The sequence below is a fragment of the Erythrolamprus reginae genome, chromosome 3 (assembly GCF_031021105.1).
Source record: "Erythrolamprus reginae isolate rEryReg1 chromosome 3, rEryReg1.hap1, whole genome shotgun sequence".
Taxonomy (NCBI): Eukaryota; Metazoa; Chordata; class Lepidosauria; order Squamata; family Dipsadidae; genus Erythrolamprus; species Erythrolamprus reginae.
Genome location: NC_091952.1, coordinates 107,821,910 through 107,844,661, shown reverse-complemented (window position 1 = coordinate 107,844,661; position 22,752 = coordinate 107,821,910).

Below are 22,752 nucleotides of genomic sequence, written 5' to 3'. Positions count from 1 at the left end.
TAAGATATTTGTAAATCTCTTGTTTACTCATCTGTATTCTATTTTTTGCTCTCTTTTTTTGCCTTTTTACTCTCCTTGTTGAAATATTAAACAATGAAAGTTAAAAAAGAAAAATTAAAAAGTCTAATTTTATTTCCCCTAAAATGCCTAATAAAATTTATATTTTAAAAAGAAGATACTAAATCCTTCCTAAGGAAGTAGCTTCATAGGATGATACTGCAACAAAAACCCCATTAACTTGCATTATGTATGTCTTCTAAATATATATATATTTAAAAGTACATAGCATAAAAAGGCTCCTAAGAAAGCTATTCCAACAAATACATATATTAAGGAAAGAGTTATGAAAAAGTGATTCTGTATTTTTATGGTTTTTTAACATATATTTATTTGTAGAATTATATGACATTTCAATAGAACAATGTGGACTTTGAGCTTGTTTGGTGGGTCCCTCAGAGAGATATAACTGATGAAGACCCTTGTCCAGTGGTGAAATCTACTTACCTTCCCTACCAGTTCGGAAGTGTGTAATTTGTGTGTGCACACCATCATTGCATGTGCTTTTTCACCCTCTGTGCATGCGCAGAGGCATAAAAATTAACATGATATTGCCTGAGTGGGTGGGCCACTGATGGGCTACTAAAATTTTTACTACCACACCGTGGCCATGGCTTATTTTGTGGGTGTGGCTTGATGGTCATATGACAAGATGGGAGTGGCTTGACAATCATGTGGCTGGGGGTGATGGCTTAAAGGTCATGCGACTGGGTGGGAATGGCTTTCCGGCCATGTGACCAGGTGGGAGTGGCTTGACAATCATGTGGCCAGGGGTGGCTTAAAGGTCACATCACTGGGTGGGAGTGGCTTGCCGGCCATGTGCCTGTTTCTGTTGATAGACACAATGTTCAGGGTTACAGTGTGAGTTTTCAAAAATTACTGTGCCCATTTTAAAAGTGTCTACCTTTCCTATTAATGTACCTCCCTTTCTCCATCCCCAGTTTGGATGGTGCAATGGGATGCCAGGGTGTGGGGTCTGAGGGCTTGTCTCAGGGCCCAAAGAGACTTCAGCCCAGGAAAGGAGGTCTCTGTAAGCCAACTCGTTTCTTTCTCCTCTGTAAACCAAGTTCTGTAGCAAGCTCAAATGCTACTGCTGCTTCCTCCTCTGTAAACCAATTTGTTGTTTCGTTCCAACAAGGGGAGGACAGGAGGCTGCTGCTTTCATGGCCACAGCTGCTTCTAATGGAGGCTGAGGCAAACGGGCAGTGCTGCATTCTTGTCAGATTTGCTTCAGCCTTCTTCCTCAGCTGCCTGGGTCTCAGTTCTGTCCAAAGAGAGGTGGCTGAAGAGGAAGACTGAAGCGAGTCTGATGAGAACACAGCACTGTCTGTTTGCCTCAGCCACCATTTGCCTCAGCCTCCATCCTCCCCTTGTTGGAATGAAATGACAAGTTGGTTTACAGAGAAGGAAGCGGCAGAACTTGGTTTACAGAGGAGGAAGAGCCGAGTTGGTTTACAGAGGAGGAAGTGGCAGCGAGATTAACCTACCAAGGGAGAGAGGCGCCCATGCGAGTGAAGACAGAAGCTTGGCCTCAGCCTCTTCAGCGCTGGCCCTGCACAGCACCAGCACCGGCGGTGGCTCCCTTTCGCCACCTCCTTCAGTGCGCTCTGCCTATGCCACTGAAGGCCCTTTGGCTGCTGTGGGGGCCTGGCGAGATTCTGCCACCATCCTGTGAAAGCCGGAAAGGGGGAGGCTGCCCCCTCCCCTCCCCTGGCCTCAGCTGACCCACCTACTTCCCTCTTCCCAGCAACAAGCCCCTCACCACCCAGCTTGGGAGGGACAGATCAGCTGTCAGGAGGGGAGAAACAGCGCCATTGAAGCCACACGGTTGCTTCTCCGTAACGCTTGCTCGCTTCTCACTCATGCTGTTGGCCACCAACTTTTACAGAGACGCCTTCCATGAAGGTGCTCTTCCTCCATTTCCACCCCCCCCCCCATTGTTGCAGCCTCCACATGGCCAGAAATGGCGAGAAAATAAAAAGAAATTCATGGGGGCATGACACGGGAAAATAAAAAGAAATTCACGGGGGCGTGACATGGGAAAAAATATATCATGGGAGCATGACACAGGGTTGCAACAATGGGGGCTAATGGAGGAAGAGGAGCTTCCCCCTCCATCAGCCCCATGGCCAGTGACCAGATGGCAAAATTAAAAAAAATTCATGGGGCATGACACGGGGCTGTGACAATGGGGGGGAAATGAAGGAAGAGCAGCTTCTCCCCCAATCTCCTCTGCCACATCGCCAGCGACCAGATGGGAAAATAAAAAATTAAGCACTCCTCCTCCCAGCCACCCGGCCACCTCCAATAAAATAACACATTTACCTGAGCGCTGGTTCTCCTTTTCTAACGAATGAAAATTAAAAAAGGTTTTTTTGTAAATTGCTAAGGGCAGCCAACAAAATCAGCCAAAGCAAGTTCCCAGCTGCATACCACTCCCTCACACAGAACAGGAGTCTGTGCGCGCCTAGGTGAGGTAGGCGGGCATGATTGATGAGCCAGCGAATCAGGAAGCTGCTGGCTTGTCAATCAATTTCCTGCACATGTGAAGAAGATTTTTTGAAATAGATAGATAGATAGATAGATAGATAGATAGATAGATAGATAGATAGATAGATAGATAGATAGATGCCAGTGATCAGGAAATCTCAGAAGTAACTAACACGGATTAGCTGGATCTGTAAGCGCAGCTTCAATTTCACTATTGGAACGGGGTTCTGCCCCATTCTGGCTGGAGCCCATCCCTGGGGTGGGCGGAATCTCATGATTCCAATTCTCTGAACCACCAACATCCACCACTACCAGTACAGCTGAATGGGGCCAAACTGGTAAGATTTCACCCCCGCCCTTGCACAAGGAATGAAACAAGGCTTTCTACCTGGAATGTTCATCCATTTCCTCTAAGCATAAAACTTAAGGAGGTTGTAAAAAAATATAACTAAGTTGAATGGCATGACTATTTGCTCTAAGAAATGTAAAGATATATTAAATAGGAACTAAAAAGAAATCTGAAGAACTTCCTAATGAGCTTCTGTCAAAGACATTAAAAAATGGCAAGATGGATAGTACATGGGCAGATAAGAGGGGAAAAGGGAAAAGCAAAACCTAAAGAAGATTAATGATTCTTTTTTATTGTCTGAATAACAAAAGGAAATACATTCTGTGCTGTTATCAACCATAGAGAGCAATTTTGGGTGGATGGAAGATGTTAAGTCCACCTTGGAACTATCTTAGCAGGAATGATTGAAGTTAGGCAGGAAGAACAACTTAAATAGAAGAAATGTGGGATCAGAATCAAATCTGGTACACCAATCAGCACAAACTGGATAGAAAGAAACCAATCTAAGTGGTGGAGTGATAATGAGGAAATGCGGACGCACTGGTAAAAGCTCATATCCTGACTATGAACAGTGAGATGATCAAATTGAAACTGATATAAAAAACGAATCTGGTCAATAAAGTTTTTCGAAATGAAAAAATTACAGTATCCCCTTTTGTAAATAGTAAGGGAGGTGACCTTGACATAAATAATCTGTAAGAACTGTATGCAAAGAGGATAGGAACACATTAAATACTGCATTCTGGGAAGCAAGATAATATTTAAAAGTAAATCAAGTAGGTTGCTATGTGATTCACTGGACTATATAAGAAGAAGGAAAGATAAAGCACAGTAGGGTTCTGTTACTATAGCCAGTCTCAATAAAGTATCATTCTAGTCTTCCCATGGAATTGATATTCTGGCCTTCTTCTCGAAACTCCTCCAAATACATAATACAAAACAATGGTAGAATCCAAGAACAGCTTTAAAATCAGTTGGAATAAGATTATTAGAGAGATTTCTAAAATTGCCAAAAAAAAGAGTTATTCAAAATCAATCCAAGGGTATTATTCCAAAATGCAGAGGCCAATAATTCAAGCGGCTGAAAGAAATAATTCTCTTAATTCCTCCCAAGAAAACTATACTGAATTTCCCGATCAGAAAGAAATCATCTTCTTAAATCATTCAACTACTTAAGTCAATCCGGTAAAAAAAAGGGGGTATTTACTGATATGTTAGTTTTTAGGAACTCTTTTATAAGAACTGAAATACCTTGTAATCAAAAGGAAGAACATCCATTTTCTCAAACAGGTGAATAGAGAAATAATAGCTGCTATCAGTCAAAACAGCAGGTGAACATTGAAAAGTTCCAGCATCTATTGGATGTGTAGATAAAAGAATAGGAACAGTAATGGGTGCAAGCCCAATTTTATAGTCCAATCTACTATTACAACATGATGACCATCATTGGTGAGACACGGGATCTTTTTTCTCTGTTCAAAAATTTAAAGCATCTGGCCTATTAGAGATGAATTATTAAAGAAGTACATAAAGAAGATTCTGAACTCAATATTACAAAATTCAAACAGGCGTCAGATTTTATTTAACTCCAAACTGGTGATAACTATGACAGTTCAATCATATGTACTTACTAAATTTCTGTAGTTAAACCCAAAAAGTTATTTGTTATCTGAGAAAATATAAATTTCTTTATTACATAACTATGGGTAGCAATGAAGGAAGTGGTGGCTCAGTGACTAAGATGCTGAGCTTGTTGATCAGAAAGGCAGCAGTTCAGAGGTTGGAATCCCGAGTGTTGTGTAATTGGGTGAGCTCCCGTTACTTGTCCCAGCTTCGAACCTAGCAGTTCGAAAGCAGGTAAAAAATGCAAATAGAAAAATAGGGACCACTTTGGTGGCAACTTTGGCATTTAGTCATGCCGGCCATATGATCATGGAGATGTCTTTAGACAGCACTGGCTCCTCGGCTTAGAAACAGGGATGAGCACTGCTTCTAGAGACAGAAACAACTATCATGGCTGTGTGTGGGAATCTTTAGCTTACTGGTGGCAATCATTATTTATTATATAATTAGCAATTCTAATTAAGAAATGTCTCCATTTCCTCATGCTATACTTTCTCAAATCAGCTCAATTCCATACAAAGAAAATGGGAAGATGGCAGGAAGGGACCCATGCAAATGACGCCAAACCAAATAACCAGGGGTGGGTTCCTCCTGAATCGGACCAGATCGCCAGTAGTGACCCGCTGGTGATGTAACGATAGCATCATGGATCTGGTTCAATCAGTGCCATTCCATGGGCACCAACATCTTTTTTGGATTTTTAAAGAAGATTTATTGTTTGGAAGTTTTTTCCTCTACTGCTGCTTGAAAAAAGGCCCTCCCGCCTGCCCATGGGTTTATATTTACCTTTATTCCTTCATTGAAAGCACAGCTGTGGTCAGCTCCTCAGCTGTGTTTCAGGCTGATTGTAGCTACTGAGCATGCTCGAAATGTGGCAATGCGAACTGGTGGTGAAGGTAAGTGGAACCCACCCCTGCACATAATATGATTACTTCTCTCCTACAGACTATATTTCATCTGAGATTGAGTTTCTTACACAATCTCAGAGAATAAAGAATAACTGTATTTTTCAGAGTATAAGACGCACCGGAGTATAGGACACACCTTAATTTTGAGGGAGCAAAACAAGGGGGGGGAAGTCTGGGAATTTAACTGGAGTAAGTGGGGTGGGAAATTATTTTCATGGAGGCAGAAGAGGGACTTGACACCGAAGGCTCCATTCCTGATTTTGGTGGTGATGTGTGCTGTAGTGCTGGGTAGTTTATGCTGGAAGACCCAGGTTATTTCAATATCAATATTCAATATTTCAAGCATTCCTTGTTTTTTTTTGAGACATTCTCCATTTTTAAGAAGACAACTACAAGATGTCAGGGTTTTGTTTTGTTTTGTTTTTTAAAAAGCATGCACGAGTTTCATATGTGTGAAAAAGAGCATGCAGGGAAGCCCTTGCAGTGTTCACAATGCAAGCAGTGCAAGCAATACACAGATGGCATGTGTTGACCGCCAAGAAAAAACATGTTCGCACGTGTATCATTTGCCTGTTTAAAAATGCCTCATCCCAAAGGTTTCAATACAGACCCAAGAAAGCAGGGGAAAGAAACATCTATGACTCTCCTGCTCTCCGTCCCCAACCTCAGAAGATAGAAAAATGCACCCCAAATGGGGTGGGTTTTTCTATCTACCAAGGTTAGGGATAGAGAGCAGGAGATGTTTCTTTCTGTCCCTGATTCCACAAACAGAATACAGTATATGGAGACCAAAACATACCATCACATTTTGGGCAGCATGCAGCTCTACTTATATGTCCCATTTTGGGAATCAAAAAGGAAAGAGGTTTTGGGCAGCAGCGCCGGCCAGAACTGCCTGCTACCTAAAATGTGATGCTCTGTTTTGGTCTTTGCATGCTCCATTTTTGGAATCAGGGAGGAAAGGGTTTTGTGGCTGCAGTGCTGGCTGGAGCCACCCACCACCCACCCATCCCCATTCCAAAAATGGGGCATGAAGTTCCCCCCCAAAAAGGAGCATCATGTTTCAGGCAGTGGGTGATGCCAACTGGCCCTGCAGCCCAAACACCCTTCCGCTCCCATTCCAAAAACAGAGCATGCCCCAAAAAACAGGGCATGCAGAAAGTGCTGCCTGCTGCCCAAAATGCAATGCTCTTGGAATCGGGAAGGGGATTGTGGCACTGCTGCCTAAAAATGCTTTCCTCCCCAGGCCAAGTGGCGAGTCACCTTGCCTTATGCTTCCTGAACAGTGCCCACTTCGCTTACTGAGTCCCTATCTTCCCCTGGCTGCAAGTGGAAGTGAAGATCCTTGCTGCCTGCAACTACCAAAAGGTGTGATGTGCAGAAGCCGAAAATCTCCAAAGGGTGGGGTGGCAGGTGGATGGGGCTTCATTCGGAATATAAATTGCACCCAATTTTTGACACTCTTTGGGGCAATAGAAAGGTGTGTCTCATACTCTGGAAAAGATGGTACATATTTAGTGTTTAATCTTTGTATAAATTTAGAAGTACATTATTTGTCAATTTTAGAATTTTCCCTTCCATATTCAAGGAATGTATCTGTTCTACTCTGTGCTGATTTTATTTATTTTATTTTATTTATTTATTTTGTCCAATACACAATGAGGGTTTTAGTGGGTATATATCTATATACACATAGTAAAATACATGATGAAGGTTATAGAGGAGATACTCATAGTAAAATATATCTAAGAAATAACAGAAAAGAAGATATAGTAATAGAACATATCAGATGAAACAATAGAAGAAGAGATATAGGAATAGAAGAAAGGTATAGGAGATATAGGAGAGCAATAGGACAGGGGACGGAAGGCACTCTAGTGAACTTGTACTCGCTCCTTACTGACCTCTTCGGAATCTAGATAGGTCAACCATAGATAATCTAAGGGTAAAGTGTTGGGGGTTTGGGGATGACACTATGGAGTCTGGTAATGAGTTCCATGCTTCAACAACTCGGTTACTGAAGTCATATTTTTTACAGTCAAGTTTTGAGCGGTTAATATTAAGTTTAAATCTGTTGTGTGCTTTTGTGTTGTTGTGGTTGAAGCTGAAGTAGTCGCTGACAGGCAGGACGTTGCAGCATATGATCTTGTGGGCAATACTTAGATCTTGTTTAAGGTGTCTTAGTTCAAACCTTTCTAGGCCCAGGATTGAAAGTCTAGTCTCATAGGGTATTCTATTTCGAGTGGAGGAGTGAAGGGCTCTTCTTGTGAAGTATCTTTGGACATTTTCAAGGGTGTTAATGTCTGAGATGCGATATGGGTTCCAAACAGATGAGCTATATTCGAGGATGGGTCTGGTATGATTCTTTTCCTGAAAATAAGAAGTGGGTTGAAAAAATTGCAAAAGAGAAGGAGAAAGAAGAAAAAGGATACATTGTATTGAGGAATATCTTGTAAGTAATTATTCCAAAATAAAAGTTATTATTGTTCAAAAACAATCTAAGATGATTAAATAGTCTACTGGAAAAGCTTCCATAAAACAATGCAAGCAGTTTAAATATCTCTGAATATTGTTTAATGAAACATTGAGTTAGAAGGCTCACAAAGAGTATATTAAAACAGTAACAAGTAAGACAATTGGGATACTACAAAAGAAATCAGATGGCTTCAACATTAAAACTGTTTTATGGAGAAATTATCTTGCAAATTCTAGTTAAAAATTTAGGACTAGAATGTCCCACATGTAAGGTTTTTAGAACATAGTTCTCCTACTTTATACAAGTTAAATTGGGCTTGGCATCAGTTAAAGTTCCTGCTAAGGTCTGCCTTAGCTTTTAGGAGCATACAGCACATTCTAAAAGTATTTATGCTTAATACTTAAAACTGCTCTATGAATTTGGGGCTGTCCTATATTTCTCTAGAGTCCAGATCTGTACTTAGGCCATGTTTGAATTGGTTAATCAACAAAAGAACTGGAAATCTTCCTTTTATATACTATTGGACAAGTAATCACTTTTACTATTACCTATTCCTTTAAAATCTAAGAACCTATGAAAGATGGTTTATAGTTTGGATTATCCATGGGTAAAAGAATCTTATAATGACAACAAAGTACTTGCCTTCATGTGGTTAAAACTGGACCATAGAAGAGTTAAACATTTAGCTACTTTAATCTTTTGCAAAAGTTGGGAAGATTTAGAGCTTTAAGATGGCAACTTCTACTTTCAGCAATGATTGAAGGTAGATAATTGGCAAATTCCTTTTTTATAAAGATTGTCCTTCTAGTCATTTGTAAATTGAAGTTCTACTGCTTACCTCTTAGCATACTCATTATAGTTATCAGACCATGAGAAGATAAAAATTAAGAGATGAGGCCATATCTCATCTTAGTTTTATTTTTTTTAACTATATTTTAATGAGAGTATGCCATCATGTGTAGTCCTATTTGCATTAGCAGCAGGAAAAAAATTCCTTTAAATTGTGCAGAAATTAAACAATAGCATATGTGAGGCCAATATAGAATTCAGCCCGGTGCTATTGTAATAAACACATGAGAGGTAGAGTGATAGAAAGTTACTTCAGACTTCCAAAAATCAAGGGGTAGCTTAACCAGACAGATTCCATATTTGAATGAATGCCCAGTAAATGACCTATTTTAGGCTTATGTTGAATTATAAGCTTAATGAAAAAATAAATATGATGAATATTAATAAAGAAGGTACAGTTAAGATGAACACACAGCTACATAGAAATGCCACTGCATACAAGGTTGAACCAAAACAATGATATGCCAAAGGCCAAGATAAAATCAAAGGATCACTGATGGACAAAACGTAAGAAAACTCAGGACATTAATTTTCATGACCAAAACTATTCATGAACAGCTAGAGCCTTCCCTAGATTGTTTACTATATTACAACAATATGCTATGACAACAGTCCAACCATAAAATAGGAAATAAAAATATTCTATAAAGAAGGTTGAAAATATGTATAGTATGTAAGGATTTCTTCTTTTTCTCTGCAACTTTTCTCATATTTTTTTCACACTGGGAAATTGTTTTTGAATTACAAGATACCTTCTGATGATGTCTGTTTACTAATTTAGGTAACTTCTGTCATAGGTCAATTGCATAGGTCAATTGAGAAAATCATACAGATCAGCAACCTGTACCACTAATTAGCTGTGCTGGAATTGAGAGTTGTATTGAAAGGGCAATTGTTCTAAGCTTTGATTCAATAAATATATACAATTATTGTATTGTATGCTATTGCCTTATGTGGTGATTGTGCCCACAGGAACAGAGATTTCTGAGAGAGGAGGAAATGGTCTCTCTATATTTTCTCTCTCCCAAGAATGAGGAATCAGAAAAGCTAACTAACCGAAAATAATGAGCGTACCTGGCCCTAAGCAAGATGGAGGAAGCTTGACAACAACTGTAAGGGCAAAGTTTAATTTTTGCCTCAACTGCTCCATAAAGCAAATGAAAACACAATAAAGGCCCAAACTCCATTTGCATTATAATTGCTTCCAAGTGATTATCAGAGGTCCACTCAAGGTCACGGAAGACAGTTTTAAAAACAATTGAAACCTTCACATATAAAAGTTACAAAAACTTTTCAAATCACAAACTTGAAGTACAACTAAATGCTACCCATGTCTTATAAACAGAATTAATAGAGTTAAGAAGCAGTAGGCCTTCATATTAAAGCCTTCTTGCTGTTTTTCCTCCAGATTTCTTTTTATAAATGGAAAATTTCATAAAACCAAAGCAGCGTGTCCAATGGTCAGGGATTATGGATATGTACAGATGTGTTGTTTTTTAAATGAAAGGACTAAGAAAACATGTTGGAAGCAAATTAAAAAGTAACCATGAGAGCAAAAGGTATAGCCATGTATATATAGCCACATTGTTTATAAGCCCAAATTATCAGTTTTCAGTAGCTCCTAAGGCAAAAGTTAGCTAATCAAGAACATTGCAGGCAATTGTGAGTAGCATTTGGAGAACGTTCAACAATGTTTATTATATTATTTTGGCCCTCTGTTTACTGCAAGAGATATTTTGCCCCACTATTTATCGTTGGGGAACTTTTGAGAGTCAATTAGATATTGATTACCCTCAGTGATGGGCTACTAAATTTTTTACTACCACACTGTGGGCATGGCTTATGCATTTTGTTTCAACATCTTTCAGTGCAAATTGGGTGCTCTTGGGTGGAGCTCCAAATTTTGCTACCAGTACTGCGTAACTGGCCATACCCATAGAAGCCCATCACTGGCTACCCTCAAAGAAAATAGAGCAAAACTCATCTTTGCTATACTCTCACTGAATAATCATGTATTAGTCAGAGTATTTCTCACAGGAATTGTCACACTTGCTGACTGTTCTCTGTCCCCAAATATAATGCCAATTTCCTCCATATGTGACAAATTAGGGTAAAATGCCTAATTATCTTATTTTTCTTCAGGATGCCAGAGAATGGTTTCCACATTACTAGTTTACTTAGGTTCCTTTTTAAATGATCTCTTGAATATAAATTAAATATTGAGCCTTTCTTTTAGGATGACTTCTAGGTAACCATTGGATGTCTAACCAGTTCTATTGGTCTCTCAGTTATTGCCCCACATATATTGAGATAAGAACATTCACATGCATATTCCCCTTTATTATCTTGAAAGCATTCATCATTTCAAAAATTTGGGAAGGGTAACCAGGGAAGCTTCTCAAAGTAGAATTGTTCTGGTACAAGATCAACTTTTCCCAGTCAGATAACTCAGCACAACCAAGTATCAGAGATTATTTTATTACAGGCATTCTCACAATAATTCACAGTTATGATGCGATTCTTCTGCAGTATAATTTTTCCCATTGTGCAGGTAAAAAGAGGTTAAATGGAGCCTGGCTCTAGGTGTTGTGTTTACATGCTGGCTGGCTTAGGGAATGAAGATGAAGGACCCACTGGAATGCTCTCTCCAATTATCCCTCATCCTAAATTAGAGCCAATGTCTTAAAGAAACATGTCTAAATACAGTATAACTATTTCTGTCTGTGGTAACAGCACACTCCCCACCTGGAATTTGTAAAATTCCACTACTAACTAGCAAATAAACTGAAATAGACAAAGGTATAGGCTAAATAATACAACTACCTAATTGACTAAATAAAGGTCATAGCATATCAGTGTATCTTAACAAAGTAACTAAAGCAACCAAAACATATCCCTGAGTCTAAGGAGAAAGGCCGCATAAAAAAAAAAATAATAATAAATAATATCATCAAATAATGCAAACATTGAGGTAGACACAAGGCATGCAAAGCTTGAGATTCAGTCTTGAAGCTCAATCTTTCTTCTCAGCAAGACAAGGTCAGTGACTGGTCTGGTGTAGAGTTTCTTGGCAAGAATCTTTGAGTTGCGGACTGGGTCATGTGGCTTCACAACTTGCACTTCAACTTTGTGCACTAGTCCATCGTAACTGGGCAGAACTTGGTGCACAAGTCCTATGGGCCAAGAGTTCCGTGGTGTGTCCTTTTCTTTCAACAGGATGAAGCCCCTTCTTCGAGATTAGATTCTGTGGACTCCCATTTCTGGCAAACCTGAAGGGTGGTCAAATATTCTTATTTCCATCACTTCCAAAAGGTGTTGGCTAGTAGTTGAACTTGTCTCCACTGCTGCTTATAACCATCCTTGGGAATGAAGATCCCTTGTGGAGCCAGCCATTTGCCTGTATTTTGTGTTAACAGGGTGGTTGATGACAGGACAGTAGGATTCTCTGGATCTGAATAGAGTGGCCCTAAAGTTCGGGCATTGATAATAGCAGACACTTCTGCCATGAGGGTTGTAAGAACCTCATGTGTCAGTATAGGTACTTTACTCAACATGGAATCAAAGATTTTTCATGCTGTGCCGATCATTCTTTACCAAGCTCCTCCCATATGGGATGCATAAGGAGGGTTAAATAGCCATACACAGTTTTGGGCTTTCAGGTAATTATTAATTGCTGTGTTGGAATGAGTACCTTCATTGATCTGAAGCTCTTTGCAAGCTCCCACAATATTTGTCCCTCAATCAGATCTAAACAGATCTTGACCAGGCCTCTGTGAGCTTGGAGCTGTCCATGGACTCAAAAACTTTGTTGTGGACAGCTCAAATGGTGAGGCATGTGAAGGGGACAGCCCAACATTTGCTATGACCTTGACCACCTCTGGTCCAGTAAGCAGACACTGACCACAGGCCAAAGACATCTAGGCCAAGATAGGTGAATGGTGGCTCAATGCTTAGACATTCTGGTGGCAGGTCAGCCATCAGCTGGTGTTGAGTCTTGCTTCATTGTTTGCGGCAATACAGACACTTATGTAAGAAGATCAAAATGAGTATCCTGGCCCCCATCATCCAGATTTCAGCAGCTCTAACTGCTCCCTTGGTGAAGTATCTCCTCGATGTTCAATGGCTTCGTGGTGGTGTTGGACCAACAAGTTTGTTACATGATGATGAGAAAGAAGGATAATGTGATGTTTTGCGATTGAGTCTATGTTGGCCTTGTTCATACACCCCCCAACTTATAGCATGTCATGGCTGCCAAGATACAGATTCAGTGTCAGAAGCGGGCTGGATTTTGGAATTGGTCTTTTAGTTTTTAGGCATTTGAACTCTATGGAGTAGACACTTTGTTGTATGCCTCAACCATGAAAATGCGCAACAGCATCTCATTGGCAAACTGCCAGGAAAACTAAACATAGAATGGATCCACATAGCATAATATTACAAAGCAGACCATCAGGCAGACCCCTCCCCTTGCAGACTTCATCACCCAGCAGGTGAGGATATATAACAAACCTTCTAATCACCACACATTGGAAAACTACCACAGAACTGACAAAAGGACCTGCTAGACCAGTGAGTTGTCCAATAATCGATCAAGAAATGCGAGGGGGCAAGACTTTGTGTCCATACATGACACAAACATCTCTGCCTATTCTACAAAGTATGCTGTTGAGCAATCTCCAGGAAGCATCCAACATTCCCCAATAATGTCACATAGTGCTCTACCATGTCCCTAACATGACCTCCTGCATCCCCTGAACCATTGTAGAGATTTCGGGAGTAAGCCCTTGCACAAAAGAAAGGATCTGATCAAGGAATATGGAATCTGCTTCAAGTGCTTTGACTCAAAGGAACATATGGCCTACCAATGCACAACATGGATACGATGCTCCCTATGCAGAAGTGATCAACACCCCACAGCCTTACATCCAGGCTTTGCACTGGCACCATGGCCAATCCACTATGCATGGTCAACCAACCAATGGCCACACCCATGTCCTCCTGCTCCTCAGCTGACCATTCAACTACGCCCAACTCCTGCTCCCCAACCCACTCTGAAATCCACTGTGTCTACAGAAACTCATACAGCAGCAGCCATCAATTTCGGCTGCACAGCTATATGCAATGGATCACTAGTCCCTTGGTCATGCCACCTTATATCTTAGGCAAGGTCTACCCAGCGGGACACCTAGGAAAGGCTGTGAACAGCCTTTCTGGTATGAGAACAGCTGTGAACAGCTGTTCTGGTATGAGAAAATAATAATGATAATGATAATTAGATCTGTATGCCGCCCCTCTCCGAGGATTCACAACAACATTAACAATATAGTACAAATCTAATGGTTAAAAACTAAAATTAAAAACCCACTATCATTAAAAAAAACTTTTCCCAGTCAGATAACTCAGCACAATGAGGTATCATAGATTATTTTATTACAGGCATTCTCACAATAACACACAGTTGTGGTGTGATTCTTCTTCAGTATAATCTTTCCCATTGTGCAGGTAAAAAGGGGTTGAATGGACCCCGACTCTAGGTGTTGTGTTTACATGTTGGCTGGCTTAGGTAATGGAGATGAAGGACCCATTGGAATGCTCTCTCCAATTACCCCTCGTCCCAAGTCAGAGCCAATAGGAATACACAGTTGTGTTCACATACAAACTACATTACCCAGAGTGCAATTTCACTACATATTCACTACATCTCCCCTAATGCAATGTCTTAAAGAAACATTTCTAAATACAGACTAGCTATTTCTGTCTGTGGTGACAGCAGAGAAATTTTCACAAAGCTTCTTAGGAGATCCAAGTTTCCCCATAATTCATTTGAATGCAATTAAGTCAGATGAAATTGTTGGCTAGTATATGGAAGTATGTTTGGCATTTACACAACTGCTGTTGAGATCAGTTTCCAACCATCTACTAGAAGATGGAAGTTTCTACAGCCAACAGAAAGCAAAACAATATATGGTTAAACAATAAGAGTAGATCTATGCCTCCACCTGTACACATTAATTTAATTGGGTTTAAAGCTTTGGCACCTAGCTACAACATTTATCTCTGACATATGCAAGAGTAGACCTGAAGGCACCTTAATTTTTCACTAAAATCCATTTTGTCAGTAAGACATGCTACTATTCAATTCTAACTCTAGAACCATAAGCAATTAAATCTGCTAGAATTCATACTGCAATACATCAGCAATTTTGTTTTTGTTGGTCTCTGCTGCTCATTAGGCTGTGTCTAATAATGATAATTGTGGCTATAAGTACTCTTTTCATTCTGCATTCATCTGTGCAAATTTCATTCATAATGAGAGACAAACAAATTCATTCCAATTATCTCCATCAGATTAACCACAGGAAGATGCCCTCCAATATAGGTAGCCAGAATAAACTGACCTGCAAAACAGGAAAGAAAGGACGTTAATGATTCCTGGCAACCAAATAGGTGAATGGCTGGCAATTCCTCAAGACCAGCAGCAAGAGACCATTATACTGTCAATGGTAAAAGTTTTTTTTTTTTTACTCAGGATCTTATAATAAACAATTTGGGGTAGGTTAATCCTCAGTGCTGAAATTCAGGATTCTGCAGTTAATGAAGCCTGAAAATGACCCCCGTGGAAAAAGTGCAAGATTGAAGAGCTTCATAGCTGATATTCTTTGCTCCCAAAGTCAAATGCCATAAAATCATCTAGCTGGACTTCAAAACACAAGAGGTACTTGCACTCAGAGCAGTCGTTGTCAGCTTCTTTTGCTGACTAGGCCCAGTATCGTTTCTGGATAGATACTTCTTACTACAGAAGTTAAACAGATTTCTTTAATTATAGCGATATTGTCAATGCCAAACTGAACCTGGCAAAAGCCATTTTCCTGGTTCAACATGGCTACACTGCATGGGGGGGGGGGTTTGAGGCTGGAATGCATTGCTAGACACAACATGAATTTTTCTCATGAGAACCAAAGTCATCTCCTGGCTAATGGAGGACGGAAGAAACAAATACACGGGAAGCCTGCCAATTAACCAAATTGGCCAACATGATTAATGACACTAGGGGGAAGGGGTCATTACTGATTTTAACTATACTGTAACTGTGGGGAAGGTCAGAGTTGGCTTTTCTTCAAAGTGTGCTGATATGATTTACCCAATAAAGAAGTTATTTGAGGAAGTGCTTGACCTCAGAATTCTGATTTGCTTGGGTTCATTAGTCATAACTTTTACAGGTATCATATCAGGAAGGAAATGCTGAAGTGGATTGAAAACTCTTCCTTCCACCAGGAGGAAAGAATGTTCTCAGGCCAAGGACTGTCATAGATCACAGATCTGAAAAAAGAATCTCAGGAAATGTATTGCCCCCACCCCCATTGTCTCTATTATCAAAACCCATTTGATAAAAGTTAAAAGGCTGCTCAGTTATCCAGATTTGATTTCATTCTGAGCATGTCTTGCCTTTGTCTTGGTAAGAATGAGAAACTGAGCCTAATGGCAGTAACTTAGGTAATTTCTTAATTCTAAACCAGTACCCAGGGAACAAACAGGATTCTTACACAATTCTGCCAAGGGAAGACTGAAATGGATACCCACACTAATGATGAAAGCCAGATTTAGGAAAGGAGAAATGTTAAGCAATTAGCACATTTTTCCCAACACTCTTTTTTTCTACAGCAGCTGAAATTCTATAAAACAGATAAGTAATCTGCACCACAGGCACAATCCAAGGCCAATTTTGCATTGCTCTGGACCACATTTCAAAATTCTAAAGTTTCAGACATTTAGAAAGAACCAACCTTTTTCCTGGCAGCCTGCTGAAACAGAAAGGAACATGATGCTTTGTTTCAACTTTTTTTGATTCTGTATTCATCCATTCCCAATATATTTCATCCCCTGGTTAGGACTTAAAAACCTTATTCGGACAGAGTAACAATGAAAGTGCTTGCAAGCTGGTAAGAGCTGGGAACATTGTTAACCCTTGGTTATGGCTGGAAAGAAACATTTGGAGCAAGTAGAGCAGGGATAGGCTCTGACTTGTCTCTGACTTCTGGACTTCAACTCCCAGAATTCCTGAGAAAATCATGCTAACTCAGGAATTCTGGGAGTTGAAGTCCATATGTCATAGAAGAGCCAGCTATGCCTATCCCTGAAGTAGATAAATGAAAAAAAAAGTATTTGCAGACTTAGGGCATGGAAAACATTCTTCACAGAGTAACATTGGAAGAGCTTGCAAGCTGGTAAGAGCTGGAAACATTGTTAACATCTGGTTAGGCCTGGAAAGAAACATTCTCAGCTAATTAGAGCAATGAAAAAAGTCTGCAAAAACTAAGGGCTTGGAAAACATTATTTGCAGAGAGTAACAATGAAAGAGCCTACGGGGTAAGACCTGAGAAGATCATTAGCACCTAGTTAGGGCTGAAAAAAAAGCTTTTTAAAAAAACTACATTCAGAGTATAAGACGCACCCAAATTTTCAGCCTCTTTTAGGGAGGAAAAAAGTGCATCTTATACTCCAAAAAATATGGTATATCTATTGAGAGAAAAAGAATTGTCTACCTTTGTTTTATTGTATGTCAATTCTTCCCCATGTCGGTTTCTTTTCTTAATTTTGTACTTTAGCCCAACCATTCATGTCTTTCTTTCTCCCCCTACACAACACAACATTCTCAGAAGGAAATAAGGAGCATTACAGCAGTTTTTCTATGAGACCTAGTAATAACACAACAGAAGATCATGCAATAATAGTCTTACAATATTTGTTGAAGATTACAAAAAAATAACATCTGAAATATTTCTCCAGTTAAAATATTGCTGCAAAAGAAAATACCAGTAACCTAATAGTTTCTCATAAAGAAAACCCTCCCCAAATAAGCATACTTTGAATATTATTTTGGGTGGGACTTTTACCATTATTTTTTACAAAGAAAAAAACTTAAGATTTTGACAAAGAAATGTTAATAGCACATGGCATTGGGTTAATGTCACCAATAGAGATAAACAATTAGGTCAGAACTGAAAAGATTTCCTGGGAATGTTTGAAAAAGGGAAAAACCATCAGACCCTGGATGTTTTTACCCCCTTAGAAAAAAGGGAAATTACCACATTAAAAAGAAAGCGAATGCTGGCATTTCAAGCAAAGCTTCAATCCAGGTGAAATTATATTATTCTAGAACATACCTACTTTCCTTTCTTTCTTTTCCTCTTGTCTGGTTTATTTTGTTGAACTAAGATTGAACTGTTCCTTTTGCTTCAGTACCTAGAAGCACATTGTTATTTTATTTTTACCTGAAGCATCAGATAGTCTTGGACAATACTATGCAATATTTAGTACAGTATATTTGTACTTTTCAACACAACAAGAGCACTACCGCTTTTCACATTAAGAAGAGCTTTCAGCAGTAGCCATTGGTGAGCAGCTACTGTAGTGGAAATGCCTAAAATTGACATAGAATGAAGGAAGCAGGCAATCATAAATATAAGTCAACAAGAATTCTTGTTGACTTATATTGAGGTGGTCTCTCTTCTGATTGCCTGGTTCATTTCACACAAGCTCAAAATGGCTGAAACAGACAAGAGAAAAAGTATTGACTGAACAACAGCATAGCCATAAAACCACGATTCTTGTTAAGATACAGTCAAGAAAAGTTATCAGCCTCATACCACTAGAAACTGGCTTTCAATTAAATGATGCAATTCCCTTATAAGCATGATTATAATGACAATCAGGTGAACCAACATTCATCAGGTGGCATTTGTGAGGCACTCTGAAATAAATCAAGTGTCTTCAAAGGTACCTTCTATGTAATCTCTTCAAAGTGATCCAGTTTGCAGGCTACCATAATATCAAGACGTTTAAAATCAAATTGTTCTGTAATGCTTTATAGTACCAGCTGACGCACATCAGTTCTGGGTAAGTTAGAAACCAGAAGACTTATAAGAGCAATTGAATAATATGGTGTCTTGACTTCTTCTTTCTATAACTATTTCTTACAATGCATTTTATTCCCGCACTCATTTTCCATTTTTTAAAAAAAATACATGTAAAGAAGAGTTTATAAAAGCTTCACTGACTATCTGGATTTTTTGAAGAAGTTTCTTCATTTGAGAGGACTTCACTTGCTGGAATTTCACTTCAACAGCAACAGCAATGCTAGCTGGAGAATTCTGGGTGTTGAAGTCCATATATTTTGAAAGTGCCGAGGATAGGGAACACTGTGTTTGAGGGTATTTGCCCCAGAAGCGGAGTAACGATGCTGAGACAGTAGCTGGAATTTAATAATGGGTCACTTTATTAAATTAGCATAAATTTAAATAACGTCAATTTAAATAACGTAAATCAAACATTATAACAGTGTAAACAAAGGAACTGCAGAGGCCAACAACTAATGGGGTGGAATTTACCTGTCAAAACATTCATAGACAACTATTGGGCATAATCCCTTGCTGATCCAGGTGAAGGTAACTCCCTTCACCTGGATCCGAGCCATGCCCATGTGTGTGGGAGGAGCTCACCCTCCAATCCCCGAGGGATATTGGATAAGGTGAGTCCCATGGGCATACCCTCTCCAATCCCCGAAGTTGCACCAACCTATAGTTCATGGGGAGAGGCGGCCCATCATTTTGAAAAGATACCCAAAAGGAGAACATGCAGTTGCTCCTACTGCTCATTTCCACCCCTAACCTGCCAACCCCAGTGACCAGAGGGAAGCCAATTGATCAAATGTATGTCTACATTGCGCCGCACCCCGTAACCAGTCCATCCTTAACGTCAGTGTGGAACAGGCGAAAAAATGGCCATACCGGTAGGAGAGACCACAAAAAATTCCTATTTGGCTCCGAGGCGACCCCATCCAGGCACACTGTATGATAGAGGAGGGCGGGCGGGTGTTCGCTGCAGGATAGCTGAGGGCAACAGGAGGAGGTCCACTTCGAGCCGCCCTTAAATAGGGCGGCTTATGACCTCCCCCAAGCCCAGGAGGCACACTGCCAAAACCCGAACTTCCAGGCCCAGCCAAAAACCAGAAGAACGGACAGTGTCTGCCGGCTCCGGGGGCAATTTTGGCCAGCGTTTTAAAACACCGGCCGTACATTTCTGCCCTTCGGTGAGGTGAAAATACTTTGAAACATAATTATTAGTATATCATCCTCAACCTCATTGATAGGTAAAGGCAGCTAAATAAGTTTAACACAGCCTAAAACATATAGATGCTTACTCATTGTAGCTCACCAGAAAATAACTATGCAAAATAAGAGAGTAGTAACTGAGAAGGATCTTGGACAATCACTTAAATTTGAGCCAGCAGTATGCTGCAGCTGCCAAAAAAGCCAATACAGTGGTACCTCTACTTATGAACTTAATTCATTCTGTGATCAGATTCTTAAGTAGAAAAGTTTGTCAGAAGAAGCAATTCCCCCCCCCCCAAGGAATCAATGTAAAAGCAAATAATATGTTCGATTGGGAAAACCACATGGAGGGTGGAGGTCCTGTTTCCTCCCACGAGATTCCTAGAGAGGCCCCATGGAGGCTTCTCCCTGTCTTTCCCGGGGACAGTTTCGGAGGCTCATGTTTCTAAGTGGAAAATGGTTCTTGAGAAGAGGCAAAAAAAAATTGAACACCCAGTTCTTAGCTAGAAAAGTTCATAAGTAGAGGCATTTGTAGGTAGAGGTACCACTGTACAGTTCTAGGCTGTATTAACAGAAGGAAAGAATCAAGATCACATAAAGTATTAATACCACTTGATAAGATCACACTTGGAATACCGTATACAATTTTGATCACCATAATGTAAAAAAGATATGGAGATTCTAGAAAGGGTGCAGAGAAGAGCAACAAAAATGATTAGGGGAATAGAGGCTAAAACATATAAAAATCAGTTTCTGGAATTAGGTATGCCTAGTTTAATTTTAAAAAGGACGAGAAAACATGATAGCAGTATTTCAATATCTCAGGGATTGTCACAAAGAACAAGGAGTCAGGATAGTTTCCAAAGTGCCTAAAGGCAGGAGAAGAAGCAATGGATGAAAAGTAATCAAGGAGAGAACCAACCTAGAGCTAAGGATTTTTTTTATTTTTTTATTTATGTGTATTAAGAGCATATGCATCAAAACAAATTCCTTGTGTGTCCAATCACACTTGGCCAATAAAGAATCCTATCCTATCCTATTCATTCTATTCTATATAAAGTGTTGAACCTCAATTCCCTCCCTCAGAGTGATTACTGGCTTAAATTGTGCCAATAAAACAAACCCTGTGTTAATTGATTCTTTAACAACCATGCTAAGAAACAGACCTTTCACATATTGAGGCACTTTTAACGTTTTGTTTTTTGTTTTGTATACAAGCATTTTAGCAATGCTAAAATATTTAATTCATTAAGTATTGCTAATTAACTAGGCAAAAAAACACACCAGCAAATTAACATTTGTGTTTTAGATTTCATTGCTACTGAAAGAATTCTGATAAAATGAGCTGATTATGTTAAAGCAATATGTGTCTCTTTAGATTGTAGCCAAATAAAACCTAGAACTACTTTGCAATCCCTACTCTTAAAAAAACCCTCAAACATATATTATATTAATATTAAATGTCTAATTTCACCATCAATTAAATAAAGGAGTGGGAGAAAAGCATACAATATCCATCAGCATCATTTTAATTACAGTTGCAAATATAAAATCACCACATTACAGCTACAGAGCAATTAAAAGAGAGCCAAAATAAAATTTGCTAACAAGAATAATTTAATGGGGCATTCTTGGACTGTTACAACAGTCTATAAACCTCATGGGTTATTGACATTTCAAAAAAACCCAGCCAATTAAGGGTTACATAAAAGTAAACATATCATAGGTAATAAAGAAGCATAATGGCAAATATGTAATCATGATAAATGAATCAAAAACATTTTAAAAATAGTAATTTTTCAGATAATGATCTGTTGAAACTATCTAAATGGATGAGTCCATGGCTTAGTATTTGGTGAATAATGAATAATTAAATTTAGGGTTAAATTTTAACTCTACCATTCCTTATGTTTAATCTTACACCATCACTGATACATTTTGCATAAGATTAGAATATTGTGTTTCATTCAGAGGGCACTTTTAAAACAAGCATCATAAAGTTTAACTAATACAAAATGTCATTGTTTCTTTTTAAGAAATCTATTGTTTTACATTCAGTGTGTTAACCCTTAATAGTTGTATAACTATTATTGAAAGTTGTCTTCCTTCCAGGTGTTATCTACCATATGCTTCTTATTGTTACCAATCTTATTGTTATACAGGTTTTTAATCAGTGGATGTCTACTAATTGTATGAATCATCAACAGGGCAAAAAACAATAATAACAACAACCCAAAACCTTATAGACTGCCTTAGTTGAAAACCCACTTAGCTGAATCATTCTGGAAATAAACTGGAGATTTATTGCATGAATGGTTAGTTACCCATAAGAAAGAAAACTCTTTTTTGATAGATATACATATACTGTACTATACTGTATTTTAAAAGATGGAGATAAGATACTTTTAAATGAGCATTTCTATGTATAGGTTGTAGAAAGACAATAGGATACAGCCTTAATCCTATACCTGTATGCTGAAAGTGATGCAGGAAAAAGAGGTCTTCTACCCAGAGTTTGTATGAAGTCTATATATAAAACAAGGTTTGGAAAATAAGACTCAGCTTATTCTGAACGGGGTAGTCTATCATATTTGGCCACTGAGTTGTAAAATAAAATTTTAGAGTGTTTAGTACAATGATACAAAGAGTATTTTACAGAAATTATAAAACTATAAAATCCAGACGAAGGTTTGGTTTGCTATTACATTACCTGTGTAATCAGTGCAAGATCTTCCAGCCCAGGCATTGAAAGGCAAAGAGAGGAAAAAGTTATTCTTACACTCTTCCCCAAGTTCCATTAAGATCCAATGCTGTAATTTGAATTATACCATATCCAAAGTGGAAGAAAACTGGTTTGATTTCTAAGCAGTGACCAAACAAATGTCAATA